At 49.6% G+C, this 17,450-nt stretch overlaps 1 protein-coding gene across 2 annotated transcripts in view; it reads left to right on the top strand.

Moving 5' to 3' along the window:
- Positions 1-17,450, top strand: part of LOC126538488 (FMRFamide receptor-like) — a 1,022,731-nt gene that overhangs the window by 30,214 nt on the left and 975,067 nt on the right. The gene's annotated exons all lie outside the window — the stretch shown is intronic.

Below are 17,450 nucleotides of genomic sequence, written 5' to 3'. Positions count from 1 at the left end.
AAAGTCTCCTTTACTTGGACTAGTACGCGATTTGATGTTAGAGGGGATTAACACTAGCGTTACGTCAGTCACGTTCTCTTCAATAAGCGACCAGTTTGCGTCAATGAATTGGCCGTGAAAACGTAATTTCAAAAATGTAAGGAAAGCACCTAGTTTAAGAATAGCTTCATGATTTCTCCACTCACACAAGGTCATTGCCTTCAGGTGGGTATAGCGCAAAGTGGGAAAAAAAGGAAAGAGGTGTAGGGAGGACGACACTGGGATCACTTAATTCTGTCATGCAATTTGGAGGCGACATGCTGTCCGCTACAGTGGTTGTTATTAGGTGATATACGTTGGTGGAGCTTCGTACTGCGTGTGGTTCCAGTAACTAGTTAGGTAAGCTTGAAGCATAAGGACTCCTTCCAAAAGACTTTTTGCTTGAGGGTTTGAATTTATTGCTCAAGGCTCTTGCATCAAGTTGCTTACCACTTGGGAAAATTAACTCGCCGAAACAAATAACGTGACGTTTGGCACATGCGTAAATGACTTGGTTTGAAGGGAAGCTGAAGAGTCTGTCGAATTCAATAAAACGCTCATATACGGATGCGAGAACGTTATAAACCATGAAGGTAAAATTTTGGGGGGGATTTTTCACTTAGGAGCGACGCAATCGTCGCTTAAAATTGCGCTGTAGCTCCGCCCCCCGTCGAGCGCCGCGCGCTGCTGCTGACGCTGACGATGCGAGCGGAGATCGGAAACCGCGGAGTAGTGACGTCAACACTCGTGTTCCGCTTCTTCGCAGTGTCCGCGACCGTGCCTGACCGGGCTTATTTCTGCGTGCGTGCCGTCCTAATCTGCTTCGCTCGACCCTACGTTCCTTTGTTTGTGTGTATATAGGAGTGGTAGTTGACGTGCGCAGCATCAATTGAACTTATAGGCCGATCACGCCGGCGTTCTGTGCAGCCTACGCTTGCACGAACACCAGCGGCCGCGACGATGTTTCGATGTTCCATTAGTTCCTGCAAGACAAGAAGCTTTCAGCTAAGTGGGAGGCTGCTGTGAAGCGAAACAACTTCAAGCGCTCAAGAACAACAGTGTTGTGCTCTAACCACTTCCGTGACGATTACTACCAGAGTTTATCAATAATGCGTGCTTTGGGTTCTCCTAAAAAAAAATTGGCACGCTGAACCGAAGGTGCATGTTAATCTCCCACCCTTGACGCAGGTTTCATCACCAAGCGCCGCGAATTTTCTATTCGCACGTGTGTTGTGAAACAGCCTGCATGCAGCTACCATAACGCAGTGCAAGCGTAAAGTTTGAATGTGCTGGAAAGCCTGCTCACGCCAGGACGCTGCGCTCCCCCTTCTCTCGCACACATAGAGAAACCGACCTTCTCACGTAGATGACGGAATTCGCCGGTTAAGAGTAGCGTGCCGATGGCGCGCTGATGAAGGGTTTATACTACACGTGCTACAACAGCCGGTAAACTTTTCCCGCGTTTAACTGTCTGTGTAGATTGCCGACCGCTTTGGGGCAGCGCACAATTGCCGAAGATCGCATCACCGCTTACGTTCTACGAGGAGGCATGCAGGAACATAACACTACAGTTGTTTGCCCGAAAATGTACTCACTGGAACGCTGAATGCAGCTTAGCAAAAAACATACTCGCCAAAGAATATTTCCAACACAAGGAGATGCTAACACTTCGCCTTCGTTCACGTGGAAAGCAATGCTTGCACCAGCATTTTTTGCTTCTTGGAGAGGCTGGCTCTTCGCACTCGGCTCGTACATGTAGGGAGTTAAGTATAAAACCCTTACAAGTGATCTTGCACGCGACAGCGACAGCGCGACAAGCGAGGCGGTGTCTGTCGCGTTCACTCGTCGCCTGCAAGCCGAACTCCACGCGAGCGACGGCTTTGAGCGACGACTTCCCGGTATGAGGGCAGCAATATACGCGCCGAAACTAGCGTGACGCATGCTTTATCAATTTAGGTTGATGTACTTTACTGAAGAAGGAGTATAAAATATTTCTGAAGGTCTTGCACTAGGTTCTCATTTTTGCATGTGTAAAATTCAATAGTTTGCTCGTTCCGTGCGACAAACAGTAGTATTTGAGTTATGTACATACAGTCTCGGCTTCGCACTATTGGCTAGTCGCTCATAGCATTTCCGGGCGACCAGCGACGAGTTCTAGATTTCTAGAAACGAGCGATCGAGCGACAACACCGAGCGATCTGTTCAAGCGACGGCCCGTTTTGTCGCTCGAAGCCGTCGCCCGTCACCGTCGCGCGCAAGATCGCTCTCGTGGAGTTTGGACTTAACGCCGAACTCCTCAGAGAAAGGCAAGGTCTCGAAATTTTCCATGACCGTCTCAGCAAAACACCACCAAACTATCTTGAACCGTGCTTCGTGTGCAGCGGCAGCAGTCGGTCCCGACGAACGCCATAGTTGACGTCACGAGGCGCCCGACCAATCACAGGCGAAAACGAGGCGCGCGAGCTGGGCGTGTCTGCTGCTGCACTTTTCGTCGAAATAAAATATGTTTGCGCTTTCTTTCGCTCAATTTGGATGCGATATTCGAATTCAGAGGGTTGAAAACCACGACGTACTGCCCTTCATTCATTTCTTCTGGAAAAGCTTTCAGCTTCCCTTTAAGCTAGCAATATGGTCACGTTGTAGTGACGATGCAGAACACAATAGCAGTGCTGTGAATCACGAAAGGAACTTCTTATAGGGCGAACCCGTGCCCAGAAAAACAAGTAACATGCAAGAGCATCGACAGCGGCGAGAGCAGTCGTTGAAAATCTGATCTGCCGATCAAGCGCGTCTGCGTTGATGCATGACTCGTCCAAAGTTCTATTGTAATCGCTGGTGCCTGCGTGCATTGCAGAAACTACTGCACAATTCTTGTCCCGCATACAATCTCATTACAAAATGTTTGGCTACAACATACACTACGCATATAATCGACGATAACATCCGAGTAAGCTGCAAATAATGCAGGCGCGTATTGCGCTGAGCGATAACTGTAAGTTGTCCAAGGGTGAAATACAGTACCTGAGAAAAGAGTCACTACAGTGCTGTCGACTGCAGCGTAGAGCGCGTGAGCGGCCGCATGGATGGATATTATGAGCGTCCCCTTTGGAACGCTGATAAGAAGGGAAGGTGGGTTGCGCCACCAAGATCTTGCTATTATACTTCCTAATGAAAAACAAAATAAAGGTAAAGAAAAAAAAGCACGACGATGTCCCACACCGAAATTTTCTGGCCTCCTATTGTGAACTTTGCTTTTGTACGCCTCCCTCGTTTGTTGTATCCCTACTTCCACCAATCTTCCAATCGCCCCTTACTAATCTATATTGTGGACATGTTAATTTTCCCCTGCTCTCACTGAATCCAAGGGCTTCAAGGAGGCCAGTGGTGCTTGAATAAACCGCTGCGCAGATGTCTTCACATTCTAATAAAACATGCTCCATCGTTTCCTTATCTTTACGGCAGCAAGCACATGCATATTCTTCCTTCGTATATCTCGCTTTGTAGGTGCGTGTTCTAAGGCATCCTGATCTCGCTTCGAAAAGTAATCAGCTTCCCCTTGAGTTATCATAAATTGTTTTCGTTTCTTCCTCTTAAGTAGTTACTCATGACAGGTTTCTTTTCCATTGACGCCACCCATGAGATTATTTCTGCATCTCTGACTTTCCGCTTGACGTTATTTGTTGCTGTGTTGCTCACCCTACATGCCGCATACTTTCTGGTAAGCTTCCTAGTTCTTTTCCTCCACTGTGAATCAATGTTTTTCTTGTACAGATACCTGAACACTCTCCCAGTCCATTTACTTTCTTCCACATTCCTCAGTCATTCTTCATGAATAATTTTACTGCGAGCTTCCCTCACTTAAATACTATTTCAGCTCATGTGATCCTGCGCAGCTTCATTTGTAGTCTTCCCGCGAGCGCCCAGTGCGAGGCGTCCCACTGACCTTTGGTTCCCATCGAGTCCTTTCTGTACCCCTGATTTCAAGCAAACAACCGTATTTCCAAATGTGAGTCCTTGAATTATTACACCTTTTCACATACACCGGAGCACCAGGTACGTATTGTATCCCCGTAGCGCTCTGTGTTTCGTTATGGCCCCATTACTCTATTCCTTTGCTGTTATTATTTCTCTCTGTGTTTGTATATATCTATTGCCTTCGTTTAACCATATACCAAGCTATTTTATATTCTTTCACGCAAGGTATTTTCTCGCCCTGTATGGACATTGTCTGTTCACTGTTTTCAGCGAATACCATAACACCCGGTATTTTAACGTAAAATTTCAGGCCTAAATTATCGCCTTCCTTTTCACAGGTATTAGCGAGACGTTGCATATCGCATTGCTTGCTATCTAGCAACACAATGTCATCCGCATAAAACAAACGTGGATGCTGCTGCTCAACTACTGTATTCGATTATTTGTATGAGAGATTAAACCAGATATCACTTCCGTCTAGCGCCCTTTACATCATCTCCGCGTACATCATAAACAGCAGGGGGTTAAAGGACACCCTTGCGTCAGTCCCTTGTTGATATAAACTTTCTCCTCGCTCCTCTTCCCTTCCATTCAACGCAAGCGGTATTTTATAGCTAAATCTCTATCAAAAGCTGTAGACAATCGTCACTTAAGCTTTCGCCTTTCAGAATATACCACAAAATGTCGCGGTATACGTTGTCATACGCTCCTGTAATGTCTAAAAAGGTCAGGTATAGCGGTCGGCTTTCTGCTCTTGATATTTCAATACACTGAATAAAAACAAATACGTTATCATGGAAACACATACCTCTTGGGAAGCCATTCTGAAGTTCTGCCAAAATGCCATTGTTATCTGCGCATGCTTGCAGCTTTAATTTGATTACCTGCATTGCTAGCCTGTATATTACCGATGTAATGGTCAACGGTCTATACGAGTGAATTCTATATTTCTCCCCTTAGCTTTATAAATTAAATTCATTCTACTTTGTCGCCAACTGTCTGGTATTGGAATCAGAACCAGAAATTATTATTAGAAGTTGGGTCACATTACAAGTATTTAGTATGCAGAAGGAGGTCCCATTTGTCTGGTGTTCGGCTTTGTTTTGCAGGGCGACACCTGGTGGCAATTTTTGGGTAAGAGGTATTGCACCCAGGAGCATGTGCGGCCTAATACAGGGTGATCAATTTGGAGTTGTACGATATTTTAAAAAATCGCCTGTTTCTAATTCTGCTCCTTGATGGATTATTCAATGAAGCGCACATTACTAGCTCAAAAAAATTCACATAATCAACTAGTTGACGAGTATTAAACTAATTATCTGCTGAAATAATTAGATTACCGCACATATTGCAATTTCAGAATTGTAGCCGACAAGCTTGCAAGGCGTACCCCCTTAGCATTATTTTCTTGAAGGACGTCAGTTTAGAGATATGCGTAATCAGTCTCCATAAATATGCGTTGTTGTTGTCCGCTTAGTTTATTGAGAAAACGATATTGACACGTGTATTTATATTTATCGGGCGACCACGTTTCGCCGCCTAACAAATCTTATCGCACAGCGCGGGACGCGCCTGCATGTATCCGAAGTTTCTGGAAAGTTATCGACGCTTCTATCCGCTGTCTGTTGTCGCTGAAGCTTGTGTTATCTGATTTCATCGCCTGACGCGAATGGTGTAGAACTTTGTGGAAGGCACGCGGGTCCCAACGATTAATCTGGAACATTCGGCGATTGATGTATAAAAGGCGACGCGCTTGACCCGCTGATCAGATTTCCGACGATCGCCGACCTTGTTCGCCGCTATCGTTGTGCTATAAGTGTAGCCTGTTCTTGTGGGCACAGGTTCGCCCAATAAAAATTAGTTTTTTGCATTTCACAGTATCGCTACTGTGTTCTTAACGTCACCACCACGTGACATCTGGTGGAGGTGCTTTTCTTTCATGTACCGGACGCCCCCGACAAACCGTGATCCAAGCCCGGACCGCAAAGACAGCACCAACGTAGTCCCGGACCATCGAGCAAGCCGCCGTCTTCAACAACTGCCCCCGGAGCACGGACTTTTGCCTGAAACCAGGAAGATCACCACCAAGTCCACCCCAATGGCAGCCCCAGCATCCCCCATCGTGCTGCAGCAGCCCAGGGAGCCTCCGACGTTCCGCGGTTCAACGTTCGAGGACCCGGAAAGCTGGCTTGAGACATACGAGAGGGTCGCTGCTTTTAACAAGTGGAACAGCGACGACAAACTGCGACATGTCTTCTTCGCATTGGAAGACGCTGCCAGGACGTGGTTCGAGAACCGAGAAGCCACCTTGACGACCTGGGAGCTATTCCGAAGCGGCTTCCTGCAGACATTCGCAAGCGTTGTACGCCGAGAACGAGCCCAAGCGCTATTAGAAACCCGGGTGCAACTACCAAATGAGACCACCGCGATTTTTACAGAAGAAATGAGCCGCCTATTCCGCCACGCCGACCCGGAAATGTCCGAGGAAAAGAAAGTCCGCCTACTCATGCGTGGTGTAAAGGAGGAACTTTTTGCCGGGATGGTACGAAGCCCACCGAAGACTGTCGACGAGTTTCTTCGCGAGGCCACCAGCATCGAGAAGACACTCGAGATGCGAAACCGGCAAGTCGACCGCAGCACGAACTCGACAAACTACGCCGGAGTTCAGTCACTGGCCACCGACGACCTACGCGAGACTATCCGAGCTGTCGTGAGGGAGGAGCTACAAAAGCTGTTCCCATCATCACAGCCTCAAGTGGCTACGATTGCTGACGCCGTGCGTGAGGAACTCCAACAACAACTTGGTGTAGCCCCTGAATCGCCGCAGCCTAAGCCGCAAGCGATGACCTACGCCGCCGTCGCACGCCGTCAAGGTCCCCCTCCGCGACCGCGCCAGGGCCCTGTCACGCCGCAATTCCGTCGTCCGCCGCCACCGCCGCCAGCAAGACCACCCGTCGCCCAGCGCACCTACGCGAGAAAGACGGACATTTGGCGCGCTCCTGACCACCGCCCGCTCTGCTACCACTGCGGCGAAGCCGGCCATGTGTACCGCCGATGTCCATACTGGGAGATGGGACTGCGAGGCTTCGCCGTCAACGCACAGCGCCCGAGGGAAGGTGAACGCCCTCGTGACATCGCCGACTACCTCGCTGCTACTCAGTGGAGCCCTCGACGACCGTCCCGTTCGCCGTCACCAGGCCGCTACCTGTCGCCGCAGCGCCGACCATACACCGGCCCAGCCCGGGGCCGCTCTGCGAGCCCATATCCGGAAAACTAAAAGCAGCAACCGATGAAGGTGCGGTTGCTGTTCGTCGAACTGACGAAGATCCTCCGCCGCCGACGGAGACAAGGAAACCATCTCGACGACCTAATGACGACACGCCGCCGTCCCGACGAAGTCAGGAAGCCAAGACTACACCGACGAAAGATGGCTTGACGACGCGACGTTCCAGCTTCAGTTCAACACGACGCAGCCGTGATCCGACCCAAAGACCCAACTGCAACGCCAGACGAAGAACCACCGACCTCGACGTACTTTTCGACGGCCACGCAGTCACTGCCTTAGTCGACACAGGGGCCGATTACTCCGTAATGAATGGACACATCGCCGCCCACTTGAGGAAGGTCAAGACTGCATGGGAGGGCCCCCAAATTCGGACCGCTGGAGGACACCTCATTACGCCGACTGGAATCTGCACAGCAAGAATTACCATTCATGACCGGACTTACCCTGCCACCTTCGTTATCCCGCAACAGTGTTCACGAGACGTCATTCTCGGCAGGGACTTCCTGAACCAACACGGCGCAATCATCGACCTGAAGTCGCAGTCAGTAACGCTGTCGGAAGATCAAGCGATACCGTCGGAGAGCCCTCGTAGTCACCACGCCTTGAGTGTGCTCGAAGATCAAGTGAGCATCCCGCCTCGCTGCAGCATCGTTATTTCGGTCGGCACCGAAACACCCGCTGACGTAGAAGGCGTCATCGAAGGCGACCAACGTCTACTACTCGACCGTGAAATTCGCGTCGCAAGAGGGATCGCTCGACTGCACGGAGGAAACACGAAAGTGCTGCTGACAAACTTCAGCCAGGAGTTCAAGCACATCAACAAGGGCACGACGATCGCATTCATCGAGGAAATACAGGAAACCAGCGATGCGTTTGTCCTCTCGGATTCTGTCGTATCTACCCCGACGACCGTAGTTCCCGAGCCAGACTTCGACATAAATCCAAGTCTCCCCGTGATTAAGCAGCAACAGTTCAGAAGTCTGCTTCGACGATACAAAGACTGCTTTTCGACGTCATCGAGGATTAGACAAACACCAGTCGCAAAGCATCGCATAATAACCGAAGAGTGCGCTCGACCACTCCGCCAGAGCCCTTACCGAGTTTCGACGCGAGAACGCGAAGCTATAAGACAACAAGTCGAGGAAATGCTGCGCGACGACATCATCCAACCATCGAAAAGCCCGTGGGCGTCTCCAGTTGTTTTAGTGAAGAAAAAGGACGGAACCCTACGTTTCTGCGTCGATTATCGTCGACTGAACAAAATCACGAAGAAAGACGTATACCCCCTCCCACGGATAGACGACGCATTGGATCGGCTCTGCAATGCTAAATACTTCTCATCGATGGACCTCAAGTCTGGCTACTGGCAAATAGAAGTCGACGAAAGGGATCGCGAAAAGACCGCCTTCATCACGCCAGACGGCCTCTATGAGTTCAAGGTTATGCCATTTGGACTGTGCTCGGCGCCTGCAACGTTCCAGCGAGTGATGGACACGGTTTTAGCAGGATTGAACTGGCAGACGTGTCTTGTTTACTTGGATGACGTCGTTGTCTTCGCCGCAAATTTCGACGATCACCTTAGGCGGCTTGCGACAGTATTGGAAGTCATCAATTCATCAGGGCTCACTTTGAAGCCGGAAAAGTGCCGCTTCGCTTACGATGAGCTTTTGTTCCTAGGCCACGTCATCAGCAAATCAGGAGTACGCCCCGACCCACAGAAGACAGCTGCCATCGCAAAGTTCCCGCAGCCAACCGACAAGAAGGCAGTGCGCAGATTCCTTGGCATGTGTGCCTACTATAGGCACTTTGTCAAGGACTTTTCACGCATCGCGGAGCCGCTAACACATCTAACCAAATGTGATGTCGCGTTCAAGTGGGAAACGCCGCAGGCCAAGGCATTTCAAGAACTCAAGCGACGCATGCAGTCGCCGCCGGTACTTGCACACTTCGACGAGGACGCCGATACCGAAATCCACACTGACGCCAGTAGCCTAGGCCTCGGTGCCGTCCTAGTCCAGAGTAAAAACGGAGTCGAACAGGTGATAGCTTATGCTAGCCGGTCGCTGTCAAAAGCGGAAAGCAATTATTCTACGACTGAAAAGGAATGCCTCGCCATCATTTGGGCTACAGCTAAATTCCGCCCTTACCTCTATGGCAGGCCATTCAAAGTCGTCAGCGACCACCACGCGTTGTGTTGGCTAGCTAACTTAAAGGACCCTTCCGGACGGCTGGCGCAGTGGAGCCTCAGACTACAAGAATATGACGTCACGGTAGTATACAAGTCCGGAAGAAAACACTCCGACGCCGACTGCTTATCACGCGCCCCAATCGATCCCCCGCCGCAAGACGACGAGGACAACGACGCCTTCCTTGGGATAATAAGCGCGGAAGACTTCACTAAACAGCAACGGCAGACCCGGAGCTAAAAGGCCTCGTCGAATATTTGCAAGGGAACACCGACGTTGTCCCTAGGGCATTTAAGCGCGGGTTGTCTTCGTTTACACTACAAAAGAACCTGCTCGTGAAGAAGAACTTCTCACCAGTCCGCGCCAGGTACCTTCTTGTTGTGCCATCAGCGCTGCGTCCAGAAATACTGCACGCCCTACACGACGATCCAACCGCTGGGCACCTCGGATTCTCCCGGACGCTATCGAGAATACAGGAAAGGTATTACTGGCCGCGTCTGACCGCCGACGTCGCCCGTTACGTCAAGACATGCCGAGACTGTCAACGACGCAAGCACCACCGACAAGGCCAGCAGGATTACTACAGCCGATCGAACCTCCTCGTCGACCATTCCAGCAGATTGGGATGGATTTGTTGGGGCTGTTTCCGATGTCAACATCCGGGAATAAGTGGATCGTCGTGGCGACGGACTATCTCACCCGCTTTGCTGAAACCAAAGCTCTACCGAAAGGCAGCGCAGCCGAAGTGGCGAAATTTTTTGTCGAGACCATCCTGCTGCGACATGGTGCCCCAGATGTCCTCATCACCGACAGAGGAACGGCTTTTACAGCAGAGCTCACCCAAGCCATTCTGCAGTACAGCCAGACAAGCCACAGGAGGACAACTGCCTACCATCCGCAGACGAATGGTCTCACGGAGCGCCTGAACAAGACCCTCGCTAGCAATGTACGTCGACGTCGAGCACAAGACGTGGGACGCGGTCCTGCCGTATGTAACCTTCGCTTACAACACGGCGGTGCAAGAAACAACACAGCTCATGCCGTTTAAGCTGGTTTACGGCAGGAACCCGACGACGACGCTCGACGCCATGCTGCCGCACGTCACTGACGAGGAGAATCTAGACGTCGCTACCTATCTCCAGCGCGCCGAAGAAGCCCGACAGCTCGCCCGCCTACGGATCAAGAACCAGCAGCGTACCGACAGCCGACACTACAACCTCCGACGACGCTTCGTCGAGTACCAACCCGGCGACCGTGTTTGGGTATGGACCCCGATACGCCGACGAGGACTGAGTGAGAAACTATTGCGACGCTATTTCGGACCCTACAAGGTCATCCGACGTATTGGCGCACTGGACTATGAGGTCGTGCCAGACGGCATTTCGCATTCACAGCGCCGCCGCGCACGATCTGAAGTGGTCCACGTGGTGCGCCTTAAACCCTTTTACGGACGCTGACGAAGTTCCTTATTTTGATGTTTTCGTTGCTACGAGTGCTTTTCTTTATTACTTTCGTTTGTTTGCAGCATCGGGTCGATGCTTTTTAAGAGGGGGGTATTGACACGTGTATTTATATTTATCGGGCGACCACGTTTCGCCGCCTAACAAATCTTATCGCACAGCGCGGGACGTGCCTGCATGTATCCGAAGTTTCTGGAAAGTTATCGACGCTTCTATCCGCTGTCTGTTGTCGCCGAAGCTTGTGTTATCTGATTTCATCGCCTGACGCGAATGGTGTAGAACTTTGTGGAAGGCACGCGGGTCCCAACGATTAATCTGGAACATTCGGCGATTGATGTATAAAAGGCGACGCGCTTGACCCGCTGATCAGATTTCCGCCTATCGCCGACCTTGTTCGCCGCTATCGTTGTGCTATAAGTGTAGCCTGTTCTTGTGGGCACAGGTTCGCCCAATAAAAATTAGTTTTTTGCATTTCACAGTATCGCTACTGTGTTCTTAACGTCACCACCACGTGACAATATTATGCATTGAAGCTCAAGAGCAGCTGGAATACCTATGTATTTCGTGCTACGCTTTGTGGAATATCTTGAAAATAATTTCATTCAAGAAATCCATTTTAAGTGGATACGTCTTGGAAGCTCTCCGGCTACAATTCGTAAATTGCAATATGTGCCGCAAAGTAATTAGGAAATTAGCGAGTTTTCGTTAACATGTTCGATATGTGTCTCGGTTTCTGGTGCTTGCAATGTCCGCGTCTTGGAATATATCAGCTCAAGGACAACAATTATCTGCTACAGGTGATTTTGAAAAATTTCGGAAAACTTAAAAATCATCAGCCTGTAGGCACGCGGAATATCTTTCGACGAATGGCGACGTTTGAAAGGCGCATTTATTTACCTTGGTCTGCATGCGGTCTGAGGGCGCTTGTGACAAGGCAGATGTCATTGAATGAAGCGTATGGGCTGATAACACGCGCCGGTTCTTTCGCAACAAATGAACCACACTGTTCGAGGTAACAAAGACGTTTACGAACATCACGTTTGGTCAAATGCAACGCACGCAAGTTAGTATACTTATTAGGCCGCTCATGCTTCAGGGCGTTCTATCTCGCACCGAGCAACAGCCGCCAGGTGTCACCCCGCAGAGCAGAGCGGGCCGTTAGCTCTGCTCTACATAGCAGTGGACGGGACTGCACACTTCTCAGTGCCCCCCTCTTCAAAAGCATCGTCCCAAGGCTAAAAAAAAAAAACGAGGAGAAAGCTAAAGCACCCGTATTAAAGAAATATAACCAACACACAAAGAAACAAAGCCTGAGACTTTGTGAGGGCAAGTAGACGGGCCTAAGGCTCATAACGTGAACTACTTGAGACGTCGGATCGTCTTGTATGGCCCGAAATAGCATCGCTAAAATTTCTAAGTCCTTTTCAGCGTATTGGGTTCCATACACAAACACGTTGCCGGGCTGGTATTCCACGTAGCGTCGTGGAAGATTCTAGTGTCGGCTGTCTGTCCTTTGCTGGTTGTTAATGCAAAGGCGGACCAGTTCTTGTGCTTCTTCGGCGCGCTGGAGATAGGCAGCGACGTCGATATTTTCATCATCGATGACGGGTGGCAGCATGACATAGAGAGTCGTCGTCGAGTTTCATCCGTAAAATACCTTGAACGGCGTAATTTGTGTTGTTACTTGCACAGCCACGCTATACGCGAAGGTTACGTAGGGAAGGATAGATGGCAACCCACGTCTTGTCTTAAACGTCGACGCACACCGCTAACATGTCGGCGAACATCTTGTGCAGGCGTTCCGTAAGACTATTCGTCTGCGTGTTGATAGGCGGTTGTCCTCCAGTGACTTGTCTCAATAGACTGCACGATGGCTTGCGTAAGCTCCGCTGTAAGAGTCGTTCTTCTGTCAGTAATGATGACTTCTGACGCACCATGTCGCAGCATGCCGTTGTCGACGAATAATTCCTCTACACCCGCCTTGTACTTGTATGACCCGTCATAGCTACCTTGGTCCAGGGCTTTCATTTCGATGTAGTGGGTAAGGTAGTCGGTGGCCACGACGATCCACTTGTTTGCAGATGTTGACGTCAGAAAATGTCCCAAGAAACCCATCGCGATCTGATGAAATGGTCGGCAAGGGGCCTCCATAGGCTGTAGTAATTCCACTGGCCTTGCCGTGGTGTCTTGCGTCGCTAGCAGTTTCGGCACGTCTTGATGTAATGGCGACGTCGGCTTTCAAGTGTGGTAATACATCCCGGACTCATCGGGAGTGTACAGGAGAACCCGAGGTGCCCTGCCCTAGGGTAATCATGAAGGTCGTCTACAAGCTCTGGCCGCAGTGATAAAGACACAACCGAAAGGTTCTAAAACTTCGTGGACGGGTTTATTGGTATGTACTGAAGCCATTGTATCGTAAAGAAACACGGACAAAGTAGAGGACAGGACACCACGGGCGTTAACGCACAACTGACTTCTTGGGTCGTCCAAGTGAAACAGGACGTCCTTCAGTTCAAACAAAACGAAAATTCTAAAATTTGTGTCTCGCTACCTATTAGGCAGATCGACGTGTCACTGACGCAATCCGTGCCTCTTTGACTAATATGATAAGCTGCCAAAAGTTCACGAGCAGTACAAGGTATATTTAAACTGGTAGCGAAGACCATACGAGCCCACATGTCATGAAAATAGCGGCGTGCGGCAACCGCCGTCATCTGTGAGTCGTGGGAACAACTTATGCAAAAAAAGGAAGAAGTACAAAGTCACACGGGGAAATGGAATTGACGTGGAGAAATGCTGTTTGACGGGAATGTTTGAATTGCTTAAATAGCGTCCCACATTTTGACCACTACGCCAGCAGTTATATTTCTTCTGAGGCTGAGGAGAGCTTGCGACTGTCGTCACCTGACGCTCCAACGTGTCATTAAATTATAGTAGTGGCGTATGTGGTCAGGTGGGCATAGGGTGTTACCGACGGCATTTGCTCCAGCAGGCTCCTTAGGAAGGTAAGCGAATGGGATGGAAATAAACGCCGGTGCCAGAGAGGTTTCAAAAGCAACTTCACTTTTATTGATGTTGAATAAGTAAACCAATATACATCACCAAACAAAACATATGTTTCTGTGGATGAAAAGTACTATGGCCAGCACACAGTCGTAATATACAGTAACATATGCGAAACCTTATCACACAACCATTAGCAATTGCGTGCGACACTATGTAGCCATGTATCCATATCCGACAGCTATCAGATAACAACCTACAACAATACCATTTATAAAACATTGCACTTGCTAATTTTGGTGACTTTAAGACGCTCAGTCTGTGTCACAGAGAGTGAACGATAATACCGCGGCGTTTCTACGTGGAGCGTTCCGCATTTATCGTCACCACGAGACACAGCGTGTCTGATGCCATAGCGTGAACTTGCAGGATAACAAAAAAGCTGCACTAACGTCTTGCGTGAGTGAATGCCGTGCGCTAGGACGCAAAATTTGAAATGAAGCACACGCCACACTTTGAACAACCACGCAAAGAAATAAAAAATACTCGAATCAAACCCCCGCGTTCAAGTGAGCACCGCCATTCCGCATGAAATAATAGCTGGCTTGAACAGGCCAGCTATTTCTTGCGCCAGAATCATTGGTTGGTAGGGGTCACCGTGAAAGAACAAATTTTAAAATATAAAAAAAATGACCATTGCCTGTTTTAGTACAGCAAAGGTATTTTAAACGTAATATTTACGGGTTTGACAGTATTCTGATGAAAAATTTTCGAACATTTCTTTTTGTACTTAGGGTTTTCTAATTTCAGTGTTTGTACCCCCTCACCTAGTCGCACTTCAATCGTGCCCCACTAAATAATAGACAGCTTTAGCAGAGCGTTTGCTTGCGCTCCGCTCCGCACACGTTTCACGCGCACCGGTGGCTGCACAGAATGCATTGATTTCGCTTATCTAACAAGAGCGTCTTCCAGAGATACCACTGACGTGCTCTCAGCTTGGCGGTAAAACGATTACGAAAGCAACTACACGCTGCCTGACGCACCGCTAAATCAGGTTCCTAGGGGAACGTGGTCAGTGTCCCACGTTCCGCTGCCGCTATGTGTGCTGTGCGCACGCGCGTCAGTGTTCCCAGTAGCGTTTTGCTGAGCGGCTGCGTGCCAATTGTTGGGATAGGCCGGTCTGAGCGGAGCGGACCGCAAACGCTCTGCTAAAACTCTCTAATATCTCTGGCACACTTTTCGTTCCTACCTCCGTAACCTATCTCGATCGCCCTTATGTAGTATCCTTACTTTTGTCCAGAATCTTAAGCTTACAGAACCACTATTCACAGTTGCATGCCAGGTAATGCGCAGACAGATGCGCATTGCCTCTGTTAATGATTAACAGTTCGTGCTCCCCTGCTCGGTCGTTAACGCACCTTCCTGTTTGACCTATGTATGCCTTCCCATACGACAGTGGTATCATATAAATGACACCGGTCGCGCATTTAACATACGGCGTGGCATGCTTCTTCTCGCAATCTAGGATTATTTGTTCGCACAGAATCCGTGGGCACAGGCCTGCTAGATTTTTAGAATTATGGGGTTTTACATGCCAGAACCACGACCTGATTATGAGGCATGGCGTACTGAGGGACTACGAAAATTTGGACCATCGGGGATTCTTTTAGGTGGACCTAAATCTAAGTACACGGGTGTTTTCGCATTTAACCTCCATAGAAATGCGGCCGCCGTGGCCGCGATTCGATCCTTCCACCTCGTGCAGCCTGCTAGATGGCGCGGCGCCAAAAAAGCCACTGGTCCGCCGTACCTACTGGCGATATTCTGCAATTTATGGGACATAACATGAACCTAAGGGACTGCTTCGGTCCTTATCTTTTTTCGGGTTGTAAGTGTAGAGCCCTGAACTTTGTTTAGGAGTCTCCAAGACAGCTTCGCAGTCTGAGCACGGATAGCCTGCTGGAATGAGCTTTGCCAATTGTCTTTTAAAACTGGTCTGCAGGATCTGTGGGCAGGATTTCATGAGCGCCGATTCTAGGCACAGGATGGCAATTTCTCTCTTGATGAGCTTTGAATGAGCAAAATCGTATGGAATGAGAGCTTTGTGCGACCATGGGCTATATGAGAAACACATGGTCTTGCTTGAAAGAAATTAAAGTGACAAAAAACTGAATTCAACCATGCGAAACAGCTTCATCTGTAAAGAGCATGCGCTTGTCATGTTGTCGAAAAGCTGATAAAATGTGTTCAATAGAACGGTTAAAATCAAATGCACAGTTATTGTTTAAAATAATCATAAAGACAACATATCTAGAATCTCAAAAAAATTCCAGGTGGTCTGGGGTGACGCTGGGGCTGTCTTCGCGGTGTGGGTTTGACGGAGACGTCCAGTGCATGGGCGCAAGAGCGTCTCCACCACACGACACATTGTAGTGACGATGAAGAACACCGGGAATCATGAAACTAATTTTTTATTGAGCGAGCCTGTACCGAGAAAAACAAGTAAATGTCAAGCGCAGCAACAACAGCTAGCACAGTCGACGATCGCTGAAAATCTGATCTGCTGGTAGAACGTGTCGGCTTTTATACATGACTCGTCGAAAGGTCTGGGGAAATCGCTGGTGCCTGCGTGCCTTCCAGAAAGTACTACACAAGTATTCAGGCATATAATCTGATTTTAAGGGTTCGGCTGGAACATACATAGCAGGTAGAATCAACGATAATATTCGAGTAAGTTCCAAATCATGCAGGCGCGTCTTTCGCTGAGCAATAACTTAAAGGTGTTAGTGGGTGAAATTCATACCCCGAGAAAATGACAAGCACGTCTCAATATGTTGCTATGAATTTAGGAACCTTGCAGGTGGGAGACAGGGATAACTGTAGGTCATCTGGTTTCCCGCCCGCCTGGGTCGGATCTCGGGCGCCCCGCCCAACCTTAACGAGACAGGCCACAGCGCCGTCACCCCCGGGCCACCGCGTCTCGACGAGTTGGCGAAGAGGGACGTCCCAGTAACGTACAACAAGATCACTAACTAGTTTTTCCAGTAACGATGTCTGTTTACGCCCCCGCACCCCGAACTAAACAGGGCGCAGGCGCTAACGCTATGCCTGCTACAGACGCATACCTATCCGACCCCGCCACGTTACGCATCATCGACCTGGCTGTCTACCGCTACGGCGCGTGCCCCTCGTGCGGGGACACGGCGACACTCGCACACGTGCTCTGGGAGTAGTTCAAGCTCGTCCAAGTGGGACAAGACCCTCCGGAGCCCGCCACTCCCGTCCAGCAGGCTCGCGCAGCGGCAGGTCTCAGTCGCTGCGTGCGAGACGCCCGCTGCGCGCTCACGTGCGTCCTGCAGGACCTTTTTTAATTTTATCCAATAAAAATGGCGGGGGGAGGCCTTCGTCCTGCAGTGGACATATAAAGAGGCTCATGATGATGAGGATGATATTGTTCCCATGAAACTTTGTGGTGGCTATTTGTGGATCGGTACCAGACGCCGATTGCGAAAAACTGAAGCA

The sequence above is a fragment of the Dermacentor andersoni genome, chromosome 4 (assembly GCF_023375885.2).
Source record: "Dermacentor andersoni chromosome 4, qqDerAnde1_hic_scaffold, whole genome shotgun sequence".
Lineage (NCBI taxonomy): Eukaryota > Metazoa > Arthropoda > Arachnida > Ixodida > Ixodidae > Dermacentor > Dermacentor andersoni.
Note: the sequence above shows the minus strand (reverse complement) of the source record. Positions and strands in the feature narration are given on the sequence as shown.